We start from the raw sequence: 14,861 nt of genomic DNA on the forward strand, positions 1-14,861 counted from the left end.
TGCTGTTGCACAGACAGGGAATGTGGTACTTGGAGTTAATTTGACAGTTTGTTAGTGACTGAGGTGATGTCCTTTAGTACCTCAGATTTTTAATCAACAGTTGGCCGTGAAAGACTTGTTCGTTCTGGGTTGTTGTTGAACAGGTGCTTGTCATCTCTGATGTGGTGCACCAGGTGATCACCGGCCTCCCGTTCTGTCACTGGTCACAGCGAGCACGACTCAACTTTGTGGTCATATGCATGTAAATTGTCTTGAAGGAACTCTCTTAGTTGTTCCATGACTTGTTCCGTGTCTTCTAATGGTAAGCGGTTATGTTCTTGTGCATACTCAGCACTGTGCATGTCTGAGTGGTGCTGAGGTGGGTTTTGTTGTCGCTTACCCACACAAGTTGCTCTTGGATGAGTCAGCTGATTACCTTTGGATATCTGGTTAGGTTTCCAGATGTTCTTATCCTTTTGGTTTCTTGAGAAGCGTGGCTGGTCCCATGAATTTTTCCAGCAGTTGGGCTGAAAGCGGTCGTGGATATGGGCGTCACGTTCTCTGTGCTCTTGATGGAAGACTCTGGTGTTGTGATGCCACTGGGTGTCGTCCAGTGCAAGGCTTGAGTCTTTGTTGACCGAGTTCAAGAGTGTGGAGGTTCTGTTACCTTTCTTTGAGGCCATCTTCTGCTTGTTATAGGCCTTCTGTGTTATGTCACGCAACTGTTGGATGGTCATGGAGTTCGGACAGGCCATGACACCTAGATGGTGACTGACTCCAGGGTGCAGATTCTTTAGGAAGAGGGTTTTGAAGTTCACATCCTCTTCAAGGTCAGAGTTGTTGTGTGCACCAAAGTAGGCTTGTCGGAGTCGGTTGTAGTAAGCTTGTGGAGTTTCTTGACGACCTTGTTTGGTTTCCAAGGCAGTTAACAGTCCGTGTTCAGACTCTGGGTCTGTAAACTCTTTAATCAGGACCTCACGAAGTCGCTGGTAGTTTGACTTGGTTTGACTGGGCTGTCGATCTAGAAAGTTTCGTACCTCGGGACTGGACGTGGCTCTAAGGAGGTATAACCAGTCTCTGTAAGTCACATGAGGTCTCACTTCCAGGTGAAATTCGATATCTCGCAGGTAAGCTTGGATGTCGGGGCTCTCTGTGGAGTTCGGGTTGAACCTGCTGATGTTTTTAGACAGCTTGTTAAGGTCTTTGATTGTCATCCCGTGTGCAGCTTCAAGGCCTTGGACGGGAGGTTTTCTTTCGTTGGCAGGAAAGGGTTGTGTGGCGAAGGCAGGTGAGGTTTTGGGTTGTGGCCCTTCGCTCCTTTCGTCATATGCCAGTTCTTGGACGTGGGACTCTGCTCTGCTCAGCAGTGATGAGGCTAAGAGAGGTTTCTCTTTCCTTGGCTCTTGTTTGTGCTTGTAAGCATTTTGGAGTTCTTTTCTGACCATGTAGAGCTCATCGTTGGTATCGTCTAGTTGTTGGGTCAGATTGTCCATTTCAGTTCTGTACTTTTCAAGGTGGTCTTTCAAAGTACTGATTTCAGAATTCTTGTTTCTGATGTCTATCTTGGCTTTCTCCAGTAGCTGTTCGGCATACTGGAGTCTGTTTACCAGGTCTTTCTGAGCAGCCGTTGCATGTTGCTGGTCGAGCTGAGCTGCTGCCAGGGCTGCTTGGAGCTTCATAACTTGTTCTGTTGTATCCTGCTCCCTCTCGCTGGGTGCTTTGAGTTGATCTTGAACTTTCACTTCCAGCTTGTCTATGCGACGTTGAGCACGTGTCAGCTCCTCTTGAAGGTGGGTGATGTGCTTGTCGCTCAGTTTCAGCTGGGTTGTGAAGGCATAGCTTAGTGAGCTTGTGATCTTGACTAGCTCCTCGTGGTTGTTGTTCTGGCTTGAATCTTGTGTCAGGAATCTTCTCAGGATTAGGATTATTATTAAAAATAATAACAGTTCAAATGTCTTTGGAGTGAGGCTGTCTGTCATGCCTCTCAGCCAAATGTTCACATCTTCCCCATGGGAAATGGGGTCTGCAGTCTGCGGCATGTTGGCACGCTAGGGAGAAGAGAGACTGACACAGATCTGTGTGGAGTAAAAGCCTATGTGTGGTGGGACAACTAAGTGTTGTATCAGTGATTGTGAACCACTAGTGAAATGTGGTGATGACTGTGTTGGTCTCAGGGTGTCTAAGTAGACTAGAGATGCGAAGACTTTGTCACTCTAATGAGGAAGAGGAAAAGAGAGACAGGGGTGAAAAACAAATTCAAATGACAAGCAAAATTTCTGTTTTTCAAATGGGGAAAATTATTTTTTCCAATTAAATGTTATCAAAAACGGAAACACTATTATTATATTTCTTGCTTTGGACAAAAGAATACAATAATAATTCTGATATCTCTTTTCTTAGTCTGACAGGATTGACACCGTACACCTTTCAGTTGGACCGCTCACCAGGGAGTCAGCGAAGGCGACAGTTGCTCAACACGTATCTCTATTAAATTGATCTCAACGTTGGATGAGATGCTAAAACTTGGATTGCGTTTCCAAATGTAGGGAGGTTAGGAAGAACAAATGAGAGGATGATTACAATCAAATTCATAAGGATGATTCGTCGTCTTTGGCACGATTGTGTATTTACTTCACTTAGAATTGATTGATGGTTCTTACATGTCCTACAAATGTAAAAAGAGAAGAGGAAAGTAAAGGAGAGAGAGGACGGACATGGTAAGTCTCAGTAGCGGTTATCTCAACTACAAGGAGAGCGTTGTGTTAGTTGCTGCACAACTAATCAAACAAAATAAACTTTAAGTGAAAGAGAGTTGTCTTTCTAATTTATTTGAACTCGTAGTGAGGGATAACAATGTCTCCTTTTAGGGGCTCAGGTTTGTCGTTCCCAGGCTAGGATACACAAAAGAAATGGTAAGAAATAGGAAAATTAAAAAAAATTAATAAATGGGCAAAATATGCAAAAATGAAATTAAAAAGAGGAAATCAATACGTAAAACAATAGTGGTTAAGTGTATAACCAAAACAGGAAGAGGGGTAAAACGCATTCAAATAAGTAAAGGTCTGAATAGCATATATTCAGATGGGTAATAAATAAATTAGGAAGAATAAGTTTACTTAACTTCCAAAGTTCAAGGCTTATTCATTCCTAAAATAATTAGACCCAAAAGAGAATACTAGAAATAAAAGATCATATGAAATGATCTGAGAGGGAAATTTTAAATGATTCAAAATAAATTTAATGTTTCAATTAAATTTCAATTTGATAATTAATAATTGTGAGTCAGTATTTCCCTTTCTAGTAAAATGAAAATTAGTGGTCTAGTGAGAAAAGAGAGCGATAAAAAGAAAGGGACTAACAAGTGTTAGTTAAGATGTTTAAAATGGTTAAATCACGTCAGCGTTGCCCAAACACACATTATTCTACCACTGGATGGTAATGCTAACGGATAACCTTTGAGGCTAGTGGCTTTAGTATAGACTTCAATGTAAATGCAATGGTTTCGTTAGCTTAGCGACACCACGGAGTTTGTGCGCTGCGCGTGCACAGTTCAGAGTTGCTCCGGAAGTACGTTAGGCTTCCGGGTCACGGTCGTCACTATGGCAACCAAAACACATTCTAGTGGATTAGCACATGAATCGTTGCATTGTTGCAAATACAGTTAAGCATGTTACATGAAATGTCGGCTCATTTCAACACTGTACAAATAACAACACCGCCTTTCGGTTGGTTTTGCGATGTGGCACTTAAACTCTCAGTTTGTATAGAGTTAAATTTATCTTAATTCAAATAGCAGCTTCCTGCTGTAGTTAAGGGAACACAGTTATATCAATCTCAGCAATTTGAATCTCCATGCCAGTTTTTCTGGACACAAACATAAAAGTTTCCTTCGCTGTTGGTACACAGTTAGAATTTACTTGATCAAGCTTTTAAAACACTCCCATTCAAATTACTCTCGGACACACGCAGTGTTACGCGGGATTGCATTCACTTTGTGAACGGACACAGACAGGCAAACATTATTTTCTAATGTTTAATTTAGAGGAGTCAAATATCAAATTTGATTCGACAGTGGAACACGCACTGGCAGTAAGACTATATGAAATATGAATACGGGGGCTTTGATAAATAGATTGAGGAACCCGCTCAAAACTATTCTTTATTCACCGATTTATATCCCTTTTGAAACACTAACAGTTTAGCTCCGTTCAGCAAACAGTGACTGAGATAGCGTTTGAGACACTGGAACACGCAGTGAAATCAAATCAGCTATAAAACAAGGCATTACACAAATGAGGAACACGCTCAATTTCTACCTTATTGTACGATCTCAGATGTTTACTTTTAAGTTCACTTACTGCTGTTAACATTGAAGAGACAGACTTGAGTTAAAGTTTCTTCTAGCTCCTTTCATTCAAGCGGGGGGGCGCGCGCTGCTTTCGTCACGCGTCACACAAACACACACACACACCTACATACTCCGGTCTCGCAAGCTTCTCATCTTTCATTCCTTTAGCAAAATCAAAGATTAAATAAACTTGGTTTATGCTCACAATTTAGATTAAACTGCCCACATTTTCTCCACCATTATAAATGTAACGGAAACAGGTCAATTTAGCTCAAAGGGAATCATTTAAGATTTTAAAGGGAATTTGAACAGAATCACTGTTTCACGGCTGTTCACGGAGACGCGCTGCGGTTCAGTGAACGAGCCGGTAACATCAAATCTGCGCTGGATATTAATATCCAAAGTATAGTGAAACACTATCAATTAGCACAGTAACAAGATCGGCAGTTTAAGACATTAACTTGTAAGCACAAAACACAAGATACTTCTCTTTTCAATATGAATAAGGCTTTATTAGATAAATCTAAGACATATAAACTAATCTAACACATAAACGCACGCACACACACATTCACACAAGTTGCAGGAAGGTCGAAAGTTAGGGAAAGATGGGTTTAAGAGAATGGAAATATGGAATCCCAAGTTCACAGCAATACGTTAAATTGCATAAACATGAACAACCATCAATCACGTAATTAGCGCTTGCATTGAGTTCCTCAATGGGGTTAAAATTATATTAGATACACCAGCACAACAAATATCTGGGAATACGTTGCCTTCGTTTGCTGTGAAAGGGACTCCAGTTGAAAGGGGTATCCCGGTGTCGCTGATTGGCTGGAAGTTCAGTAGTGAAGTGACGTCTTGGGAAGCCCGTGGTTGTTGGGCGTTGGCTGAAAGTGCAGAGTCGTGTGCGCTGGTCGAAGTTGAACGGGCATCCGAGGTCAGGCTTTGGAGACTCGACGTTACAAAACTTAACTCAGAACACGAAACTCTCAAACGGAAAAGAAAAGAAATAAAGTTTGACGAGACTAGGTTGTGTTCCTTCTCATCGTGGCATAGTAGCAGCAGGCAGGCACGCTGGAACCGCGCTCAAAGAACAATGATGACTAACCGCATGGCTAGATGCTACAAGCTAAAGCTAGGTAGCAAAGCTACAAGCTAAAAGCTAAGAGCAGGCATGACTAATAGCAGCAGCTAGGGACTAAAAGCAGACTAAAAGCCCGCATGACTGATAGCACAAGCAATGCTAGAACTAAAAGCCAACATGGCTAATAGCAGCAGCTAGACTAGAACTAAAAGCAGACTAAAAGCAAAATTTCATGGGGTCCAAAGTATTTAAAACTTCCTTGTTGGCCACCCCTCAAATGTTGCCTTGACCAATCAGATATGGTCTTGAGTCTGGGGTATCATAAATCATTTGTTTATCTTACCAAGCATGTGGTTCTTGCCTCACAGGGTCTAATTTTGGACATGATTCCTATAACATGATTATGATCTATTTTACAAATAAATGATTGTCAGGACAATATCAAGCAAGAAAATTCGATTATGTCAATACTAGACATGACTATGTATCCTATAGTTATCAAAAGACATACACAATAAGTGATTATACATGATAGTCAAATGTGTGGGTTACACATAAATGAATGTGGAGTTAAGCAATGGAACGATTCATTCAAGTCTTTTTGAGTTCATTCTGGTCCATATATAATGTATAAAAAGCAGTTTCTTTGCCATTCTCTGGCAAAGGGACTTTTCTGTGAAGACAAAGGTTTAAAGCCCTTCCCCCCTTAGGAATTTCAGTCTGGTTTCACTGGCTGGGGGGGAAGTCAGTGCAAGTATTTAACTTGATCTCCTGGGTTTACATGTGATGTCCAGCATTGCATTCCAATCACAAACAATAAATTTGAACAATAAAATCTCTTCTTCGAATTAAAATTGTCAATAATTGTTATATTGGTGTTAATGTTGAAAGCTGTTGTGAGAACAAGTTGCTTGGTTCTTGTGGCACTAGAACTGATTTATGACTTCCTGAGGAGTTCGGCTCTCGTTTCAAAGCACACAGCTCTGATAGACTCTTTGATTTGTCTGATTCGACTCATTTCTGCTACACCACAATGCACCATTCCATGACGTCTACGCCCGAGCTCTATACACAAATCCGGCGAAACACAGAAGTAAAGCAGTGCCGCCATTACTGTGGCCTTGCTGCAAAGGAAGTAGCAGAAATAGCGTGATTGCCTTTCAGGAACAAGGAAGTCTATCTCCCCAATAATTTTGCAGTGGCTAAGCAGAGGATTGAGGGTTTGAAGAAAAGATTCCTTAAAGATAAACACTTGCATCAGGAGTACACAGGTTATATGAACAACCTCATTGATAAGAACTATGCGGAGCAAGTACCTAAGCAGCAACAGCATTGTGAGAGTGGGAAAGTGTGGTATATTCCTCACCATGTTGTGTCTACCATTTGAGAAAAGGTTCCCTTTGTGTGGTGTTTGACTACCATTTGAGAAAAGGTTCCCTTCGTGTGGTGTTTGACTGTGGAGCCACTTGTAAAGGGGTTTCGCTAAATAGTGAGCTCTTGCAGGGTCCTAACCTTACTAGCTCGCTGCTAGGAGTTCTAATTCGCTTTAGACGGGAACCTGTGGCTTTCATGGGTGATATTCAAGCCATGTTCCACCAGGTGAGGGTTGCAGAGGGAGACAGAGACTTTCTGCGCTTTCTCTGGTGGCCAGATGGAGACATCAGTAAGGATTTTGTGGAGTTTAGGATGACGGTGCACCTGTTTGGCGCTGTTTCGTTCCCCAGCTGCGCAAGTTACGCACTGAGAAGAACTGCTGATGATAATAATTCTGAGTTTTCAGCGGAAGTTCTTCAATGTGTTAAGTACAATTTTTATGTGGATGACTGCTTGAAGAGCTCAGCCACAGATGAAGAAGCTATCCAGATGGTAAGAGATCTAATTGCTTTGAGTCGAAAGGGAGGCTTCATCTTAGAGAAATGGATAAACAACAGTAGCATCGTCTTGCAAGCCATAGCAGAAGATCAGAGGGCTAAAGACCTGGAGCTGGATCTAGACCAAGATACACTTCCAGTAGAAAGAGCTTTGGGTCTACAATGGTGCGTGGAGACTGACTCTTTCAGGTTCAAATTGGAGATAAAACAACAGCCTCTAACCAGACGGGGTATGTTGTCAGTTAACAGCTCAGTGTACGATCCGCTTGGGTTACTGGCACCTGTCACTTTGCTTGTTAAATTGATGCAGCAAGAACTCTGTCGGAGACATTGTTCATGGGATGATGCTCTGCCACCGGACATCTTGTGCAAATGGGAAAGGTGGTTGAAAGACCTGGAGCTGCTGACTACATTTAAGGTGGATAGGTGCATTAAGCCAGGGTATTTTGGAGAAGTTAATCATGTGCAACTACATCACTTTGCCGATGCCAGTGAGGATGGATATGGGACGGTAACCTACATCCGGATGTTAAATCATGAAAATAGCATCCAGGTCACATTTCTGCTTGGTAAAGCTAGAGTGACACCTCTGAAGGTTGTAACTATTCCCCGAATGGAATTGACAGCGGCTGTCCTTGCTGTCAGAGTGGACTCAATGTTAAAGGAAGAATTGGATTTCCATTTGGAGGAGTCAATATTCTGGACTGATAGCTCTTCAGTGTTAAAGTAAATTAATAACGAGGACAGGCGCTTCCACACATTTGTGGCCAACAGAGTCTCGACCATCAGAAAAATATCTGAACCCTCACAGTGGAGACATATTGGTTCTAAAGATAATCCAGCGGATGACGTATCGAGGGGTCTGAACGTGTCTGAATTTCTAAAGAAAAGCACGTGGCTAGGAGGTCCTATATTTCTTTGGCAGCAGGAGGAAGATTGGCCTAAACCTGTGTCTGAATGGTCATTGGACATGAATGACCCAGAGGTGAGGAAAAGGACTACAGTAAATGCCATCAAGGTGTGTGCCGTGTTTAGTCCTACTGACCAGCTCATTGCTTACTTTTCTGACTGAAGGAAGCTGAAGACAGCAGTTGCTTGGTTTCTCAGGTTAAAGGTCATGTTGTTATTAAAGGGGCGACTGAAGAGGCGGTTGGAGGCTGCTGTAGCCGATTATTCAAAGGAAACCAGTCAGGACGGATTGAATACTGCTGAAGGACAACGGGGCACAGTGACATCTAGGAGTGGAATCCTACCACTGGAAGATCAATTAGAAGCAGAGATTGCCATAATTCAGTATTGCCAGCAACAGAGATTCAAGGAGGAGATTTCCGTTCTGTTGTCAAAAGCAGCAGTGAGTAAACGGAGTTCCATATATAGGCTGGATCCAATGGTGGAGGAAGGACTCTTAAGAGTTGGAGGAAGGTTGAACAGAGGAGCGATGCCTGAGGAAATGAAACATCCTCTCATTCTCGCCAAAGATCAGCATATCTCCATGCTTATTCTTAAGCACGTACATCAGACTCTGGGCCATGGTGGACGGACTCATACGCTGTCTAAAGTGAGGAAGAGGTTTTGGATTACCAAAGCCAATTCAGCAGTTAGGAGGGTTATTACTGAATGCAGTTTTTGTAGACGTTACAATGGAAGAGCCGTAGAACAAAAAATGGCAGACCTCCCAAAGGTGAGAATCCTTCCAGATCTACCACCATTTACGAACACGGGAGTAGATTACTTTGGACCTGTTGAAGTAAGGAGGGGACGATCGACCTGTAAGCGATACGGAGTTATATTTACCTGTATGGCAAGCAGGGCCATCCATCTGGGAGTGGCAGAATCCCTGGAAACGGATGCATGCATCAATGGTTTGCGGCGTTTTATCAGCAGGAGAGGACAAGTGGAACATCTGAGGTCAGACAATGGTACCAATTTCATTGGGGCGGAAAAGGAACTTAAAAAGGCTCTTGTTGCTTTGAACCAGGATACGATTCAAGGAACCATGTCGCAGGTTGGAATCCGTTGGAGTTTCAATCCACCAGCTGGTTCAAACCATGGTGGCGTGTGGGAAAGGATGATCCGCCTGGTGCGAAGGGTTTTGACTTCTATCCTACGGCAGCAGACATTGGATGATGATGATGGACTTCATACAGTGTTCTGTGAAGTGGAGGCCATTTTAAATGATAATTAGGGGCCGGTGTATAGAAGCCAAATGTGGTGTTAGTGTATTTAGATATTGGGTGTTGTTTCTTGTTTGTACAGTGGGTGTCGGTCTAATGTTACCTGAGGTCAAAGTTATAAAGGAAGTATCAAACTGCCAAAGGGCAGGGGGGTTTGACCCGGAAGGGCAAAAAGGTTTTGACCGCTGTGGCGCATAGGCGCTAGAAAACTGATTGTTGACAAGTCTGTGTGTATATGTATACCGATCTGATTTACCGTTGAAACTGGATAAATAGATATTTACCTCTGCACGGTAAAGCAAATAAAAGGAATAATCAGCAACATAACAAAGCCTACATATTCTCAAGACCAAATCCGTAAGGTAACAGAACAACAAGGACACAGCGCGTCAGCCAGGCATACCCGGGCGAAACTACCCCAGCTGTCAGTATTAGACTGAGTGGCTACAGCAAGAAATCACACTTATTAAACCTGACAGGGCACACCTGTGAAATTAAAACCATTTCAGGTGACTACCTCTTGAAGCTCATCAAGAGAATGCCAAGAGTGTGCAAAGCAGTAATCAAAGCAAAAGGTGGCTACTTTGAAGAACCTACAATATGACATATTTTCAGTTGTTTCACACTTTTTTATGTATATAATTCCACATGTGTTAATTCATGGTTTTGATGCCTTCAGTGTGACTCATAGTCAAGAAAATAAAGAAAACTCTTTGAATGAGAAGGTGTGTCCAAACTTTTGTTCTGTACTGTATATATATATAATGTTTCCATTAGATGACCAGGCGTCCAGCAGAAAGAAACTTTCATATGAAGAGGCTGTCGAGAAAGCAGGTTAAAAATCATCTTTATTTTACCTTTGTGTATTTCATATGGAGAATAATAATGTCCAGATGCAGTGGTCAGCGATCCTCATGTTTCTGTGGGGTTCTGGTTCTTCCACTGGCTGCTGTTGGTGGTCTGTGGGTGGGCAAATGCTAGCGATGTGGTGGACATCCTGTGTGTTCCTCTTGCCCAAGGCACGCTGTGACCTCCATCTCACCTTGGCCGACATGGGGCTCCTCACTACCAGCATATTCCTTGGTTATTAACTGTGCTGCTTTCTTTTTGATTTGATTTTCTAATCATGTTATATATTTTTTTTTAATTAGGTATTTGTAATTCATTCATTGTGTGAAAACTAATGGTCTTTTTGCTTAAAGGTCAAAGGAGGAAAATCTAACTTTTTATCAAAAAAGTACATCGGGTCAAAAATGCAGTTTGTTCCCTATTTGGTTGAACTTTGGTTGCCTCATGCAAACTCATGCTCATAGTTTTCAGTTTTTTTTCCGTAAGAAATACAAAACTGACCCAGTTATTCAAACTGCTGACATAACCATGTGATTTGAGTATCATGCTGCTAAGTAAGACGTAATGTGTCAACCGGCTGCTTATTTTGACAGGGATGATGGTGGTTGGTTATGTTAGGGGTATCTGGCTGATCGCAGAGTAAGGTGGAGGTGGAACGTTCCGGTAATTTATCTGGCAATGAATGCCGTATTTGGGGCAGTGGCCAGTTTAGCCACGAGGTTCTGGCTTTTTGCTCCTGCTGTTCTTCAGGGTAATGACATGCCAAAAGAGTTTTTACCTCCACAGACACATTCTGAAGGTTTAGATAGAAAATAAACAGACAGAATCTTGACACGTAGAAACACATGAATGCATTTGTGTCTTGTGTCTCACTCTCAGGGTCGGCGGCTCCATTCCTGTCATCTTCTCCTATTTTTCGAAGTTTCAGCCACGTTTGAGGAGGGGGGCAATGATCAGCACTCTAGCCACCTTCTGGGTGGCTGGAAATATTTTAGCAGTAGGTAAAACCATCATCCTCTGAAACATGAGCAGTAAAGAACACAACCTGAGGATCTAGATCTATACTCAAGTATAAAAAAAAAAAAAAAAAAAGAATATATATAAATACAAATATAAATTATAAAATAAAATATAAAATAAACAAAAAAAACTGCATAAGACAAAAGTAAATAACCAAATATTTATCAATTAATAAATGAAAATATAAAAGATGTATAAATAAATAAAATAACAATGCATAAAGCAGAATATAAAAAATATACAAATATGTAATGTGCTGCTATTTAGAAAGAAAAGTCTAAATAATAAGGTAATAAATAGGCTGTACTTATTTATTGTCATAAGTGCAAAACATTGATGTATGAATATTGATTTGAATACACATTCTGTGTTTTTTCCAGGTGTGGCGTGGTTGGTGATTCCCAGAACATCTTTGAATGCTCATTGGGGCTGATTGAAATGGAGGTGTGTACCAAAGTTTCTAATGGAGGTGTGTACTGACTGATACTTTACTTTTTATTCGAGACTGATATAAAAGTTCAATTAATAGGCTGTAAATTTTAGAACTTCATGTGTCTGAACAAGTTACAGTTCTAGAATTTATGTACTGTATCAACGTCCATTACAGGCTGCATGTTTGGTGGCACGTTATTACACAATGTGTTTCTCTTCCACAGGCCGGATGTGAGGCAGAGGCTTTGTCTGTGTTCCAGACGATGTTCAAACTAAACAACAGATGTGCCTCAAAACCATTTCCTATCCGTACCACCTTAGTGATGTTTGCTTTTAATTAAAAGGCCAAACCTTCCTACTTTTCATAAAGGAAACTACATTATTTTGGTGTGTCAGTTGATTAAACAGGTACTAGGTCTTGTGATCAGATCAGATGATGAAGTAAAAAAACAGACCCACTAGTGGCTCAAGATGTCAGCAGTTCAGCCACCATCTCAAACCAGTTCAGCGCACTTCTTTTCTGCTTTCTTAGAAGCTATTATTGCTAACATGAAGTCTTACCCAGCTCTTTATGGCCCTGCTGGTTCTTCAACAGGCTCTGGACCCCATGAAACAGCTGTTTGTTGGATCGTTGGTTTTCAGAAGAGTTGTTCTGCTGATTATATTTTTCTGCATTTCATTTTGGTACTTAACAAATTATAAAAGGCAAATTATTCAAGGTTAAGGTTAGTCAAGGTTTTAAGACCAAAGTCAGTCATAGTTAAGTCGAATCTTAGAATAAAACAAGCTGTTTTTCTTTGCTGCTACATCATAACATCAATATGTAATAAACTATGTTCTGATTGGTTGAACACGACAGGTTGTTTTTGCCACTGTACCTTTAAGATTTAAATCTGTTATAATTAGTTAACTTAATTTAAAAATGATTAAGTTACTCAGATTATGAGTAAGTATGTTCAATGTTGTAATCCTCTCCTGCAGGTATTATGGGTTATGGATGTGGTATCCGGAGCTTTTTAAGAGAACCAATGTGTCACGAGTCCAAAACTCAGAAAATGAAAGCTGCGATCTAGTCAAAACTGCATGTTAATGTTACTAAAAGCAGACTGAATGAGACCACTCAATATTTTTCTCATCAGCAAAAGCACAAAAAAATTGAAATTTGTTAGTTACACTATCAGGAAGTAAATTTTTTTATCAAGTCTTCGTGCCTTTTGCATGTGTTAATGTGTTTTTTATAGTGTATGTGGAGGGTTTTATAACAGCTGCTTCAAATTTGCCAGGAAACATCTTCACTATCCTGTTCATGGACAGAATTGGTGGGAAAATCCTGCTTTGTTAGTACATTAGGTTTTGTCTTCCAATGTTTGAATGCCAGCTCAGCATATTTAATTACTACACTTAACAAAACATTCAAGAATAAAGTGCTATAATAATTATTATATTATTATAATGATGCAGTATAATGATGCAGATTTTTCTCTGATAGGCGTCAGTTTGGTGGCGTCCAGCATGAGCGTGTTCATTATCTATGTAGTAAAGACCAAAGCTCAGAGTGTGATCATGTCTTGCGTGTTAAGCGGCATCTATGTCATCTCCTGGAACGCTCTAGATGTGTTGGGAATTGAACTTTACCCCACACAACTACGGTGAACCCCAATATTAATTTTAAAAAAAGTTATATTGGTACTGATCTCAAATGCAGAGAGGTCAGACAATCAAAACAGACATAATTTTACACTACTGGTCAAAAGGAAAATTGCTGAAAAATTGAAAATTCAGTTTGCATCCCTGGAATAAATTACATTTAAACATGTATTCAAATAGAACTAATTTTCAGGTGTAATATCACAATTTCACTGTATTTTTGATCAAATAAAGCAGCCTTTGTGAACAGAAGAATTGTGAGAATTGAAAGAATGACTGTATTAATTCCAGTTTCTGTTAGCTCATCAGCTCTGGGGGTTTTCACTGGAGTGGGTCGTGTGGCAGCCATCATGGGAAATGTAGTGTTTGGGCAGCTGGTGGGCTCAAACTGTGCCATACCTCCGCTTATGTTATCTACACTCCTGCTGGCAGGAGGACTGACAGCTCTATGCCTGCCTCCAACTAAACAGACTGAACTCACATTACACACACACAGTCAATTGCCATCATCTGGCAATCCTGTCATTCTGGGACCAAACACTAAACCAAAAAATACATAACATAAAAATGATAGCATTATTGCGTACTAAATTATAGTCATTATTTCTTGTTTATATCAAGAAAAAACTAATTTGGGTGGCATTTGATTTGTATTTGATGACATAAAAACTTTTTTTTTATGAAAATAATTTATAAATGAAATCGGAGGATACTTAAATGATAACTTAAATGTTTCTTTTTTGAGAGTTTTTTTTCTAACAAAAATAATACTCAGCATCAAATGTTTCAGTCCTTCAACCACTTTATTTTGTCCAATCTGAATGTTTGTAAATAACCACACCTGTGCATGCAAAATCTAAAACACAACTCTTAAAATCAGATCTCCGTGATCATGGCTGTCTGGTTAACTGCAAAGGGGTCACCATCAACGAACCCTTTAGACTGTATAGAAGCTTAATGAACAATAGCAGCGCAATAAAACGACTTCCTCAAGTGAGTTGCTCTTGTCTCACAGTAAAATCCTTCCCCAAAACAGTGAACTCAGTCCAGACTCTTCCCCACGCCGGCAGCGGTGGGTTTATTTGGGTTCAGGCCCTTCTGGTTGCGCATGAGAGGCTGATGGCTGCTCAACACGTCCAGAGAATGCTGCCAATACCAGCATGACTGACAGTAGTATTTAAAACATGCCTGAAGAGTTGAAAGAAAAAATTAGAGTTTAGTTTGGTAGGTTGGTGCGGTGTGTTGCAAGTTTTAATCAATACATTGCTTTGAATCATTTATAGGTGGTGTATAATTTGTATGCATGTCACAAGACCATCATTTTCAACAATACTGGAAAATTATTTTTGACACATACTTAAGACATGACTTTAAACTTAATCTAATAATATATAGCCACAAATCCAGTAAATATTTGGCCAATCAGATTAAAAGAAATAAGAGAAAAAGTAACA

General features: G+C 40.6%; 1 pseudogene; it reads left to right on the plus strand.

Moving 5' to 3' along the window:
- Positions 1 to 8,948: 8,948 nt before the first annotated feature.
- On the plus strand, positions 8,949 to 13,972 carry LOC113114348 (synaptic vesicle glycoprotein 2C-like; annotated as a pseudogene).
- The last annotated feature ends 889 nt before the right edge of the window (positions 13,973 to 14,861 follow it).

Source organism: Carassius auratus, chromosome 14 (genome assembly GCF_003368295.1).
Source record: "Carassius auratus strain Wakin chromosome 14, ASM336829v1, whole genome shotgun sequence".
NCBI classification, from domain to species: Eukaryota; Metazoa; Chordata; class Actinopteri; order Cypriniformes; family Cyprinidae; genus Carassius; species Carassius auratus.